Genomic DNA, 14,247 nt, shown 5'->3' with positions numbered 1-14,247 from the left:
TATATATATATATATATACATTTTTTTATATATATATATATATATACATTTTTCTCGTCTCCCGCTCGATCGTTTCGCTAGCTCGTCTTCGTTATTTACTTTCTCATTGAAATTCAAATGAATAGAGAGCGCGCGCCGAGCTCGCGCGCGAGGATCCCCGGAGTAAAAAGAACGGCGAAATTACGATACTGCATGTAAAACACAATTTGGAAGCTTGATTTATCGCGTCGCCCTGCAAACTCGGTTTAGTCACGCCTGTAAATGTTGTTCGTTCGTTCGAAACGCGCCCGTTCCGACTACGTTGCAGCTTCGGGGCATAATCTACCTCGTTTCCCGGCATTTTTTCGTCTTCCGCGCTGCATGCGCAACCGACCCGGTGACCTTGCTAGATTTTCGAATGGGGGCGGATTAGTTATTGCCCACGCGCTAGGCTGCTTCCAACAGTTTCACTTTGTGTCCAGTGTATCGTCGCTGAACCGGCTAATAACGCCCCTATCAGAAGTTGTTTGATCAGACGAAACAGAACTGGGACACCGAATATATTATTTAGTTCCATCGGGCTGATTACAGTAATGCGAAGAAGTGCCGGGAACGTTTTTTCCGGTAAGTCTATTGTTACATATTATTAACCCTTTAGTACTCCGAACCATTCTGGACGTTGGCTACCAGCTACTATTCATATTGGACTTATACGAATTTGGCTGAAATCGAGAGAAATTTGCAAAAAATCAATATTTTATTTTTTATGAAAAAAAACGAACGCATTTTAACAATATTTATGTGGACGATTTTTAAATATACGAGAAATGAAAAATGATTTGTTCCTGTATCATCAATTATTGAATTCGTCGCATCTGTTCTAATGGGAATACTTATTTTTACAATTAGAAACGTTATACTTTTGAAATTATGAAAATGATAGGCTCGATCGTATCGATAAAAATTGTGTTCATTGTTACAAGTGTGTACCGCGTACTCAGATAGATGATATATTTCTACTATAAATACTCGACAACGGAGTTGAAAACCTTTCCGTGATTTATTTTCCTGAAGAAGGATCTAATGTTACTTCTAAAAGTAACTCTTGTAAATACTAAAATCAATTGTGGAAAAGCTATTATAACGAGATATTCCACGAGAACGGACGAATTTTTTGAAACAATAAAATGGCAAATATCAAAATATGATACCTTGAAAACATTTCCTTTTCTGATCCTATCGGAGGCAGAAATATCGTTGCATAAACTTGTCTCGAATGCAGTTAGGACGTATCGACAAAAGAAACCAGTTCGACAAAAGAACTCACGATTTGTGGGAGGAATTTCCTGACGAAAATAAGTCAAAGCGTCGACTTCCGAGTCTGACGTCTCATATAAGGAAATGTCAATTTCACATCTTACAACAAAAATACTTCTCCAATGATTTAGATTAAAATGTTTGCGAAACATATTTGAGCCGTTTATTATGAAAGTGGCATAAGTCACTTTACCGTAATGAAAAGTGGTGATTTTTTAATGTTTATACGAAATTATTTATACCGAGAAAAATATCAGTATCCTGAGATAACAAATACAAGTAAATCTTCTCGAAAGTTAGCATCCATATTTTGAAACGTGTTAAAACGCAAACCCTTAAATATGTCGACTTGAAAACAAAGTGACTTATGCCACTTTCGAAATAAACGGCTCATTTATAAATTTCGCACATTTTAGAACAGTTCTAAAACAACTTGCTAAAAGAAACTGCGTGCAGTGCGATCGATAAAAAAACGCATACGAAATCGATCTCAAAAATAGATGGACGCAGCCAAGTGGTTAAAGAATTACTGGTGCATCTGTCCCGGTCGTAACTATACGACTGCGGTGCAATTCAATTATTTACTCCCGTTCCTGGGCCATAAAAAGTGCGTGACGAAAAACTGTGAAACTTTCGCGCACCTGTAAGTGCATCCTGCAACTTTCATCTAGCTTCCTAAACGTTGCGAGTGCTACAGACACGTGCCATTAACATTATTAAAAATTTAGTTAATACTGTGCTCCTTTTGTTTCGTTTTATATATTTATATTTTCATTTTTTTGTGAATATAGCGCAAGTTAGAAGAATGGAGTAGCAACAAATACATGACTATTTATTCAGAAATAAAAGAAAAATAAGTACAAGTTAAAACAATATAGAGAAATAAAAAACTTTATTTGATTTCTTTTTTTAATTCTCTTCTTTTAATCATATAGCTTAACTGCATACTGGTTTAGTTTTTATGATTGTGAACTCGAAATGTAATAGTAGAGGCTGCGTGTCAGTAAAATATTTAACGTAAAAGCATAAATTGAAATAGAATTGTTATTATATTATTGTGCTACTTTAAGTTAATGAACCAGCACAGCAAATTCACAGCTGGTATTCTAACTATCTGCATTTAAAAAGAATTTCTCGCGAAGAATATAATAAAATAACGATTAAATATTTAGACAACATTTGTAACGGTACACTGAGTCATGGCAATGTTGGAACAAAAGTACTCAAAACAGTGGCGAAGCGATTCTCCTGAGAAAGTTTATACAACCACTTCTTCCATCTTGCCTGGCCTTGTATCCGATGCAAATTGCCAGACTTATGAAAATTCATTCAACGCACCCTCATTTCACGCCGGCCGAAAATGTTTAATCCTATTTCAAAGATTACGTGTCCATAGGAGAATTCTTTGCACATCGAAGACGAGCTTAATTGCATTTTAATCAAGGAATAGATTATATTAAGTCTACCGGAAAGTTCTGTCCGTTTTTGACTTGAAATATAACACGATTTTCATACATTTAATAATATTTACTGTAGAATATACTTTCCATCGTTACTTATTGACTTCTTGCCAGCGCGATGGCAACTTGTAAATGCCATTTTTAAAAAATGATTTATTTTTAGAGGCGAAGAACTCGACCAGTGCTTGGTTGACATCAGTTTCGGTTTTGAATTTTTTTTCCTGTAAAAGGTTTTGCAAAGAGAGAAACAAGTGATAATCGGAGGGTGCTAGGTCTGGGGAGTATGGTGGATGCAACAGAATTTGCCAGCCTAGCTCTGCGATTTTCCGACGAGTCGCCAAAGCAGCATGTGGTCTGGCATTATCATCGGTAGCCATGTTTTCACGATCGCGTCTCGCTTAATAATGACACGAGACATATTTGTTTCAGTTTATTTGGGAGAGTACATGTGTGTAAATGCAATGATAAAGAGAGAGTCGTATATGTCTCGAATCAACATGTGCATATGGATTGAAACTTGAAGTAACACTATCGGACAGAACTTTCCGGTAGACCTAATACAAGCTTTATCCTATTTGAATCCTCGAATACATCGGAAGACGAAAACTTCTGGAAGCCGTTAGAATAATCAAAGAAACGATGAACACAGAGAAAATGATTTATAAAATTGGAGAACGTAGAATCTTTGGGATATAAAAGATTTTCCTTTGCTTCTGCGCGATTGAAACTAAAATAAAAACTGGAACAGAAAATGGCTAGTATTTTATTCAGAACAATTTGTACGGCTGAAGAACGAGGAATGTTTATCAGAACATAAAAGATTTTCAATTGTTTCCGTGCAGTCGAAGTTCAAATTAAATACGGAACAGAAAATGACGAGAATTTCATTCAGGGTAATTTATAAAAATAAAACTGAAGAATGAGAAATGTTTGGGAGCTTCTTTTTAGCACGTGCAAGATTTTCATTTTGCTTTTCTGCGATCAGAATAGTACGCGTAGATCAATGATCACACGTTTAATGAATACGATTTACAATATTGAAAAAATGCAGAATTTTTCGGGCCTTTTTTCAGTATGAAAAAGATTTTTCATTGTTCTTGTGTAATCTGAAAACAGTTTTACTAAACATGACTGATGAAACCGAAGATTGCAGAGTACATATTTCGAGTGATTCCTGCGCGCAACAGATTTTTGAAGTGTATTAACAAAGTGAACAAAAACCAAATACGCTTTTAGCAGGCGGGTCCTTTGAAGTTTAAGAACGAGGGGCATTCTGGGATTTCTTAAGGGTACACATCAAGGCCACCCGCAAGAATTTAGGAATGTTTATGGTGGGAATGCTGCGCGAAGCTGCTGCCGAATATTTTAAAGCCGAGTATGCGTCAGCTTAGATGTTAGACAAACTACGTACATTTTGAATTATCTATAAACTGTGTTAGCGATTGACAATAGCTAATGCCGTGAGCAAGATGCGCTTTGAGATCGTATTGTTGCACAAGCCAACTCAATTATCTGTGCCCTTTTGAAGATAAAGGCAAATCCCTGATAATGTTAGTCTGATTAACCTCTCTCAGATAGTTCGATATACTACCTTATGTAAAATTATATAATTAGAATACCGATTTTGTAAGGCACAATGAAATTGCAAGATCGATAAACACTAATGAAGTTTTTTGTAGTAGCAAATCTCTTCATCTTTAACATTCCTTCAACTCTAATCTTCAAAAAATGATTTATGAATGTGTTACACAATGTCCTACAATCCACTTGCAATGTACAGAAAATACATATCTTACACTGGAACAATTGAACACTGCAACATTTAATTATCGGGCCTAGTGAAGTTGTGAAAACGTTCTACAAAACTTGCAAAATTCGAAAATTTTAATATCAGTAAAATTTTATTATAATATGAAAATAAAGGAATCGAGCGATCGAATAATTTTCAATAAAAACGTCTTTATAATTGCAATCGTAGTATGACAAAAATTTTTGAAATAGACGATTTTTACTCCTCCGGGAGTCCAAATGTTAAACGCACACTTATCTTAATCAGTACTCGCGCAAATATATGAACTACCTGATCAGTGGAACTCAACAGGTGTACAAAAAGGTTCGTCCAATATTTTCATCATTTTTTATTAAACAATAAACATAACGAAAGAATAAAAATATTTAATATGTATCAATCGACGAGTACAAGGATAATTGTGCCCAGAAACACAACCGAAGACAACAACGAAATATTTACTTTCGTACAAAAGGTCCAAATATTAGTGGGACATGAAAAATGTGACAACTTTCGATCGTAAACGTATCGTACTAATTAAATGTTATTGCTAAAACAAAATGATTTGTGTATTTTAAATCGGTAAGTAACGACGAATTGTTTTCCACAATAAGTGTTGTAATACCTGAATCACGCACCCCGCGAACGATAAGGAAATAGTATCGCGTTCGAATATTAACGGGAGCAACTGTACGTGCACAGACAATGCAACATAATATCGAATTCAATAAAGCGTAGTGGCATTACACGGTCATGGTCGTTAAGGGGTTAAAACAGTATCCCCGTCCATCGCATTACAGATAAAGTCGTTCCAACGGGTCTCTAGTGAAACGACGAAACTCCGGCGGGGGCGCGGATCTAATATTTCATCATTCAATTACATCGATCCGCTTGTTTCCCGTTTCCACGTGTAGAAGCACGCCGGTCGAAAAAATAAAGGGGAGAAAAACACAGCGCTGGTTCCGCGGACGTATACGGCAGGACTACAGTTTCCATTAGTGTTATCTGATTCCGTGGAATAACGTGGTCTCGCCACTATAATTGACAAACAGAGAACGTGCTCATCAGCTTTTCCCCTGTCGCCGGTTGCACACGCGCATCGAAGAAATGCTTCCGCGGCGTGACCCCCCGTCGTCCCTCGAAATTGTTGCTCTTACATGACCCGCATGCTTTCGCGTCACGTGCTTATACGCTCATATCGCTCGTGCGTGCACCGTTGCGCCGGTTTCGAAATTTTCACGGGCGTGGAAACAAGTTTTCCGTGCATCAAGGAACAGCCCGCGAATCGATATCCGCTCTGCCACCTGTCTACCACCACTTCGTCCTCCGTTATATTTCCGGCGACGAAACCTTAAGAATAACGTCGGGGCGACGTAACCACGCGTCGCCGTAACCGAGTACATCTCCCTCGGACTATCATCGCGACAAAGCCAGGCAAGGCCACTTTTCGAAGATGCAATTTCTAATGCGAATTGGCAGCTCGCAGCTCGCAGATTCATAGGCGCGCACAATGTACGCGCGATTTCCTCGCGAGATACGGAGCTCCGTTCTTCGGTCTGATCCGCGGATAACGCACAGCGGGCGAGAAAAGTGTTCGGTCACCTTTTGCGACGGTGGAACTGTTTTTTAGAACTGGACTAAAGCGATTTGGATTTTTTGAAGATCCAAATGCTTTTTTTTAAAACTTCTGCTATTACTTGGAATGACATAAAAAATGAGAACCTCACAATTTTCCATGTTTCTTATCTGACCCTATAGCATTTGAATAAAAATTTGAGTGATGCGTGTTTTTTAGAATTCGACTAAAACGATTTGAATTTTTTGGAAATGTTAGAGGCATTAGTTTAGTATACAATGATGACGAAACCTTAAGAATAACGTCGGGGCGACGTAACCACGCGTTGCCGTAACCGAGTTCATCTTCCTCGGACTATCATCGCGACAGAGCCAGGAGATGCCCTTTTCGAAGATGCAATTTCTAATGCGAATTGGCAGCTCACAGCTCGCAGATTCATAGGCGCGCACAATGTACGGAGCTCCGTTCTTCGGTCTGATCCGCGGATAACGCACAGCGGGCGAGAAAAGTGTTCGGTCACCTTTTGCGACGGTGGAACTGTCTTTTTTAGAACTGGACTAAAGCGATTTGGATTTTTTGGAGATGTTAGAAGAACTTAGTTAACTGTACAATGATCCAAATGCTTGTTTTTAAAACTTCTACTATTGCTTGGAATGACATAAAAAATGAGAAACTCACAATTTTCCAAGTTTCTTATCTGACCCTATAGCATTTGAATAAAAATTTGAGTAATGCGTGTTTTTTAGAACTCGACTAAAACGATTTGAATTCTTTGGAAATGTTAGAGGCATTAGTTTAGTATACAATGATTGAAATACTTTCTCTTCTTAACTTTGGTATTACCTGAGATGACGAAACAAAATGAAAACCTCTCGTTTTACCAACTTCTTAGCCGATGCGTGCTGAAAATTTGATCGAAATCGGTTGACGCAGAGACAAGCTGCAGGCGTTGAAAGATGTCAAAATCGGGACATTTGCCTCGGGTTTTGGTCGACGATCGTGGAAAATTGCGATTTTCGCCACCTTTAATTGATTCTGATCAAATTTTCAGTATGCATATACATAAGTAACTGAGATCTACAAAATCTCAGAGTAGATCTACGAGTCTCTACACAGAGTCGGATAAAAAACTTGGAAGTTGCGAGTTTTTTACTTTTTGTCGTTTCGAATAATAGCAAAATTTAAAAAAAAAGCATTTAGGTCATTGCAAGGTAAACGAGTCCCGCTAACTTCGCCAAAAATCGATGCCGTTCGGTTCAGTTTTAAAAAAGTTACACCGTTTTAAATGGTATCCGAACACTTTCTTTACCCACTGAAATCGAGCTAGGGGGACGAGAAAAAATGACCTGTCACGATTTTCCAGTTGCTTTTCGTGGCCGCGAAAAGTTTGCATGTCAGGATGGCAGTTGCTAGCTTTACGCGCTGGATGTTTTATCAGCATGTAACTCCGAAGATAAGCGCGGCATGTAAAAAAGGGCACGGAAGTCTATTAAACTTTTTCAGTGTTACGAGTCGGTTTATTGCTTTAATAATCGTGGAGGAAATCTTGAGGTGGTGTACCGGGAATAGATCAGAGAACGTGTAACAAACATGGTTGAAACAGTTTCCAGGAAGTCTACAAAGAATTTAAGATCGAATCATAGTTTATAAAATGTTTAATCTTGTACGAGTTTACTAAATCGTTATCCATTTCCTTGCAATTCATTCAAATGAAATCCAAGGCCCCTTGACATACCATTCTTCTCGCACAAGACAGAGCTTTTTCGAATTGTAATAATTTCTTAGATAAAAAAGAAAAATTTATATTTATTCTGAGTCTACATTCACACAGTTGAATACTTATGTATTGGTGAAAAAGAAAAATTTATATTTATTCTGAGCCTACATTCCAGTTGAATACTTATGTATTGGTGACAAGACAATTGAAATTTATTCCGACGTAAAAGAACGGAATAACATCCATGCATTACAGGTTCTTATTAGAAGTTTACATCGCGAGTCGGATTCGTCGAAGTACGGCAAAGGATTAGATGTGAACTTTCGCATTTGAAGTTCTCTTTTACTAGATCAGTAAATGGAAGTCAGTTGTACAGCTCTGTGTAAAAAGAGCACATATTTTTGTTTTCGAGAAATCTTTAATTTTCCGATTCTTTTTTGGTTAGCCATTTTTGATAATCACAACTTACAATCAAAAAATCTGAAAAAATTCTATAATATGCGAATTAATATTCAAGAAAGGCCACATTTTTTTTCAAAATTTTAAATAGTCACCGAAGCAGTTACCTGTAACTACCCTCAAGGACAAGTTACAGGGTTGAAATTTTGCACGGATGAGTTTCTCTTGGTCAGCTATCCAACGGTGAAACAGTTAATAAAAATCTCTAAGAGCAATTTTGACCATCTTAATCAGCTAGGCCCTTTACCTTTAAGTCATGCAGGAATATCAATTAAATAGGTTGTGCACTTGAGAGTCAATAAAAAATGCAAGTAAAAAGCAAATGATACGCGATCAGAGAGAGAGAGAGAGAGAGAGAGAGAGACAGAGAGAGAATTTTATATGGCACTCTGTTCTGCCAACATTGTCACGGCCCGAGACGAGTTAGCATTCGCCAGGATTTCGCAAAAAATTGAACTCTCATCGAGGGATCGGTGAAAAGCTTCGGCTCACAATGCCCAGAACTTGGCGATGCGGATTAACCAAAGATTCAGCGCCAATTAGACCCTATCTGCGAAGTTCTGACATGGCGAATGGTTCCGAATCCATCAAACGGACAGGGCTGCGCGTCTGCGAACTTAAATGGCAGAAGTTTCTTAGAAAACAGATTCACGATGCTTGGCAATTGTAACCGTGCTACCTGGAGGAAGTTGAACACCCGAACGCGGTGCCAGCTAGATTTTCCCAGTTACACTGGAACAACCAATAAGCCTTTATCTTCATGTTTAATGCTGTCCGGACTCATTTGACACTGCAAACACCGCGAGGAGAAAGCAGATTTTACGCCGCCACCCCGGAAGAGGGTCGTGTGTACTAAACAATGTTCTGGCATTTTGTAAGCCGCCAGAAGCGTCTGGCCACGTGGAACACGGAGATAACCATAAATGGCAAGTTGCAGATCCTTTGCAACAGAAATGTCCCAGACGAGAAACTATAGACATTCCAAAAAGTAGTCGATACTTAAACTGTCATAACTTCGCAAGCAAGAATCTTCGCAAGCTAGATTTTCTTCTCGAATTTCTTCTCGAGAATGCTGCAAGTACATGGCGGATTTTATGCACTTATAGTAAAAATGAGTAGTTTCGAATTAAAATAGTAGAGAGATTAAATGAATTTTTAAAATGACATTATATTATTTTCGATCTAATGCAATTATTAAAAAGAGGACGAACTTTTTATTTAGTTTCTATTTCTTGCAACCGACGCAGACAATTTTTGTATCGCATAAAAATTCGCAGTCTAGTGATTAGAAACATTTCTTCGTATTTGAATCTATCGAAGATTTGAAGATTGAAATTTCTATTTTACGATAGCTCCAGTAGTTTTTTATTTAGTAAAAGATTTAGTAAAAGTTTTCTTTTAGTAAAAGACGTGCCTTCGGTTTCTTCCCACGTATATTATGTAAAAACATTTTGCAAGAAAATGAACGATGGAAAACAAAAGTAAAATCTTGCAGTTTTGAGACGAGTCCAGGTTTATTTCTGTACAAAACTAGACTATAGATTTTATGTATTTACAAGAAAACATTTAAACGATCTAAAAACGTTGCTATACTATTACCAATTAATTAAAATTATTTAAAAAAATAAATAAATACCCATGTATAGTTCCTGTATCTTGCAGACACTGTAGACAATTTTTATTTTACACAAAAATCCGCAGTCTGTTAAAAAAAAAACAGGCTTCGACACCATGTTTCAGCAGATATCTTTCCGAACGAATCATTTCAATTGTTAAAAGACGGAACACTATAACATCCAATTATTATTCTTCACAAACTCACCTAGGAAGTTTCCTGTACTAGTCAAGTCTTTATTTTCGAGAAATTGTCCGAAAGATTTTCACGCAACTGGAAAGAGTTTACCGTCATCTCATCACTGTGCAGAAAGCTGCGACTGCATAGAATCACTTATTCGAACTATGCGGACCCTCATCGCGATGCATCAGGAATGCGCGAGGCGACTGTGGAAGCATTCGACGGCATTTTTCAAAGAAAGCGATAAGATAGCGACCGGTCGAAGCAACGAAATGGCAAACGTTGCCGTTTCTGATTGCGCAATAAAGGTCGCATGATTTTGCAATAATTCTCTAAATCGTTGCAAACTCTTAAAAAAAACCCGGAATTTTCAGACCGTTTCCTGCATGTAAGGAAATTCCAGCGGCTCGGAGGCGTTCCAATCGGAGCCTTGCATGGCAATCGACCGCGCTTTAATTGTCAACTGGAATCATTAGATGCCTCTCTTAGCCCTCGATAAGATTGCGCGTGAATCATTATCTCGGTGATGCAGCACTTCTCGCAATCCCCACCGCGATTGCCACGGAAGTGAAATTTATAGCGAAAGAGAGGACCATCTTTTTTTTCACCCCTTGACAAGGAAATTAATTACCGCTTTTCCAACACTGTTGGAATGAATCTCGGCGAACCTTGAACCTCGACGGTGTGTAACCTTGTCGCGTGCGCGAAGCGTTAATGTTCTTTTTTCGGGTTTTTTTTTCTTTCTGTCGGTGAGCCGTCTCGTAAAGCACAGCTTGCTCGGTGTCCTCCACGGACATAAACGAATAGGATCGCGGTATGCGGTATGCAGTAAAATGGCTGCCACAATTCCTTGCCGCCCACCGGCATTCGTGAGGGGTATTTTTCGAGATCAACGAACGGTGACGACAATCTCTACTGTTATCTTCATTTGCAAATACAGAACTGTCCTGTTTCGGAGCTAATTCTAAGAAGATCGAGCACAATTCTCGGAATGTTATACGCTGTAAAATTGAACGCACACATACGTAGAAAAGGCCTCGTGTGAAAATTCAATCATTTTCTGCTCGAGATACCGTACGATTTGTTGTGCTGAAATTCGAGATGTTACCGTTAGCAATTACTTAGTCATTTGTATTGCCTTCCTGCACAACTTACGAGTTTGCCGCTCCGAGTCCTTTGCGATAATAGTATAGTATTCAATCAGTGCGAATATTGGCTATCAGTGAGATCGATTTATTCTCGTTAGCAGCTTGCGAAGCCGCTAACAGTGGTCGAGTTATCTTCTTTTACTAATTTCATCAATGATAGGCTGGAGTATAAACATAAGCAAGCAAACGTGCAATACATAATAAAAATAGAAATCCATGAAAATGAATATAACTGACTTAGGAGCAAAAATTAAAAATTAGAATTAAAAGAATTAAATCTGTCATAGCACCGTTGTGTTTTATAACGTTACAGCGTTTTATACGCTATCATAGCACAATCTATATATAGTCCTCGCGCGACAAGAAGGCACTTTTGTGTTTACATTCCCCCTCTTACTAGCTGTCCCACTGTCGCAGCTATCGGTCGATATTAATCGCCGTCGATCTTCGTCACCGTTTTCGACCAATAGCGGTCGATAGCTGCGGCAGTGGGGCAGCTAGTAAGAGGGGGAATGTAAACGTAGAAGTGCCTCTTTATCGCGCGAGGACTGTACATACTCTAAGCAGATTGGACAGTCACATTTTTCGCAAGAATACACTGTTTTCCGTTTTATATAATATTGACATGAAAAATATCGTATCTTATGTTTCTCTGAATCTGGACACACGTGATCGATTTCCTAAAGAAAGTCATACGTAATAAGAACGTCCAAAAGTGGAGATAACATAATTGTACGAAAAATTTAAAAAAAGAAGAACGTTTTTAATATACTTACTTCTATTCAATCGAACGAATACCTCTTCATTATTGATGTGCACAGTCAAAACAATTGACTTTGATTTACCCTTTTCATGTTAGCAATAACAATGCAATATATATATATATATATGCATATTGTTTTCCACGAAATCAATTTTCATTTGGAACAACATAAACTGGAAAATATTTATTTCTCAAGCTTTCTTCAGAAATAATATCCTCGCTAACTAAGCCAATATGCAATAATGCAATAATGGAAGAATCGACTTTTTATATTTTATAACCGATAGATCGTAAAAAACACCTCTGTGTCGTTCTAGATGCCGATAACTATCGAATGGAAAGATAATACGACAAGGATATAGAATATGTGATAGGATCCACTTCTAGCAAGCTTTGGTAATTCGTGGCAAACAAGTGGCGCGGAGGTGTCGACCGAAATGTCGTGTATCTTCGGAAGCGAGACAATGCGAAGAAGATCAGAGAATGCGCGGTGTTCGCAGCGTGGGCGACGAAGTGAAGCGGTGGTAGGAGTTGACAAGCATGTAAGTGCAATTTTTCAGATGGACAATGGCTTTAGATTGAAGGACGCTAGGGTATGCGACGAGGGTGGAAGGAATGAGGAGGAACAAGGTGATGACAATGGTTGGCAGAAGGGCTACTCGGTTCGAGGAGAAACTAAAACGTAGGAAGAAATCGTCTGACGAGAACGAGGTGTTACGAAGAGAGAGGAGAGGTACAAACAGATACAGAAGAGGGCAGCTGGGATTAGGGTCTCAAGTCTCAACAGATAAACAGACCTGGGTAAAATAGTATTTCAAATGGCAAATAGTAAAGAGATATTTTATTTTTAAATATGCATGTATTTTTAAGAATATAATATTTTGTTCGTTGATAGATAATATTATATATATATAATATTATCTACCAACGAACAAGATATTATATTCTTATAAAAATACATGCATATTTAAAAATAATATATATAATATAATATTATAATATTATATATATATATATATATATATATATATATATATATATATATATTATTATAATATTATTATAATATTATTAATATATATATATTATTTATATATAATATTAATATTATAATATTATATATATTATATTATAATATATATATATATAAATATATTATATATAATATTATCTACCAACGAACAAAATATTATATTCTTAAAAATACATGCATATTTTAAAATAAAATATCTCTTTACTATTTGCCATTTGAAATATTATTTTACGCAGGTCTGTTTATCTATCTATCTATATATGTTTGATATATATAGGATAATATTTCAAATAGTATTTTATTTGAAAAACACACAAACATTTTTATTTTACTAATTCATAGTTTAAAATATAATTAATTTGTTCTAAAACGAACGAAGTACATTACTTTTCCTCTGCATTATAAACGTACATAAAAGATGCATTTTGTTGCATGCGAATGACTGTATTTAAAAAAGCCAACAAATTTCATTTACAAATACTACAATATTTTACGTTATCTCGTTTTACGTTACGTTGATCATTTTTACAATTTATTTTCAGGTTAAGAACTGTGAGAAGTACTCTATCTTATGTTTCATGTTATTAAAATAAAAGATACTCGAGTTTATGTTTCAAATTAAGAAAGTAAAATATTTATTATCATGCTTCAACTTTAAGTTAACTCTATTTTACGTTCTACATTATCAAAATAAAATATCGATTTCACACTTCGCAGTATTGTATTTATTGAAATAATTTTCTGCCAAATTCGAAACAATATTTTATTTGAATTGTGAAGAGTCTATTACACATAAAATAGTATTTCAAATATTTCCTCTATAAATATTACCCAGCTCTGCAGATAAAATAGGGAGATTGCAGTGGCTGACGTAGCCTAGGCACCCGAAAAACAGAAAGCGATAAGAATTGTTAGCTCCAAGAGGAATCGTGTGAATGGAGGAATCGTAACATTAATTGTCGTATGCTTGATGTTAATTTTCTTGAGATTATGCTGGACAATCCGAGAGATCGCTATGTTTCTAATCGGAATGGTCACTTTGGTACACCGAAACTCGAAATTCTTTTCAGTTTTGGCTATTTCGTGCAATAGTTTTATTACTTTAGACAGTAACACATTTCTTAATAAAAAACAAAATTTGCCTTTTATAATTGAATCCAAGAGACATTCTGTCATCCTCGTTAACACTTTAATGTCCGCACGTTTATATA

The 14,247-nt window shown here is 36.7% G+C and overlaps 1 protein-coding gene across 2 annotated transcripts in view; it reads right to left on the bottom strand.

The window, feature by feature from the left end:
• Positions 1-14,247, bottom strand: part of Dh44 (corticotropin-releasing diuretic hormone 44) — a 64,845-nt gene that overhangs the window by 32,198 nt on the left and 18,400 nt on the right. The window contains exon 1 of one of the 2 annotated variants that reach the window (XM_076524695.1): positions 10,120-10,254. The exons of the other annotated variant lie outside the window; for it this stretch is intronic. The gene's annotated coding sequence lies outside the window, so the exon portion shown is untranslated. Of the gene's footprint in view, positions 1-10,119; positions 10,255-14,247 lie in introns of those variants that run through there. 2 annotated transcript variants of the gene reach the window in all.

The sequence above is a fragment of the Megalopta genalis genome, chromosome 10 (assembly GCF_051020955.1).
Source record: "Megalopta genalis isolate 19385.01 chromosome 10, iyMegGena1_principal, whole genome shotgun sequence".
In the NCBI taxonomy this organism is placed as follows: domain Eukaryota; kingdom Metazoa; phylum Arthropoda; class Insecta; order Hymenoptera; family Halictidae; genus Megalopta; species Megalopta genalis.
This window is presented reverse-complemented; position numbering and strand designations above follow the sequence as displayed.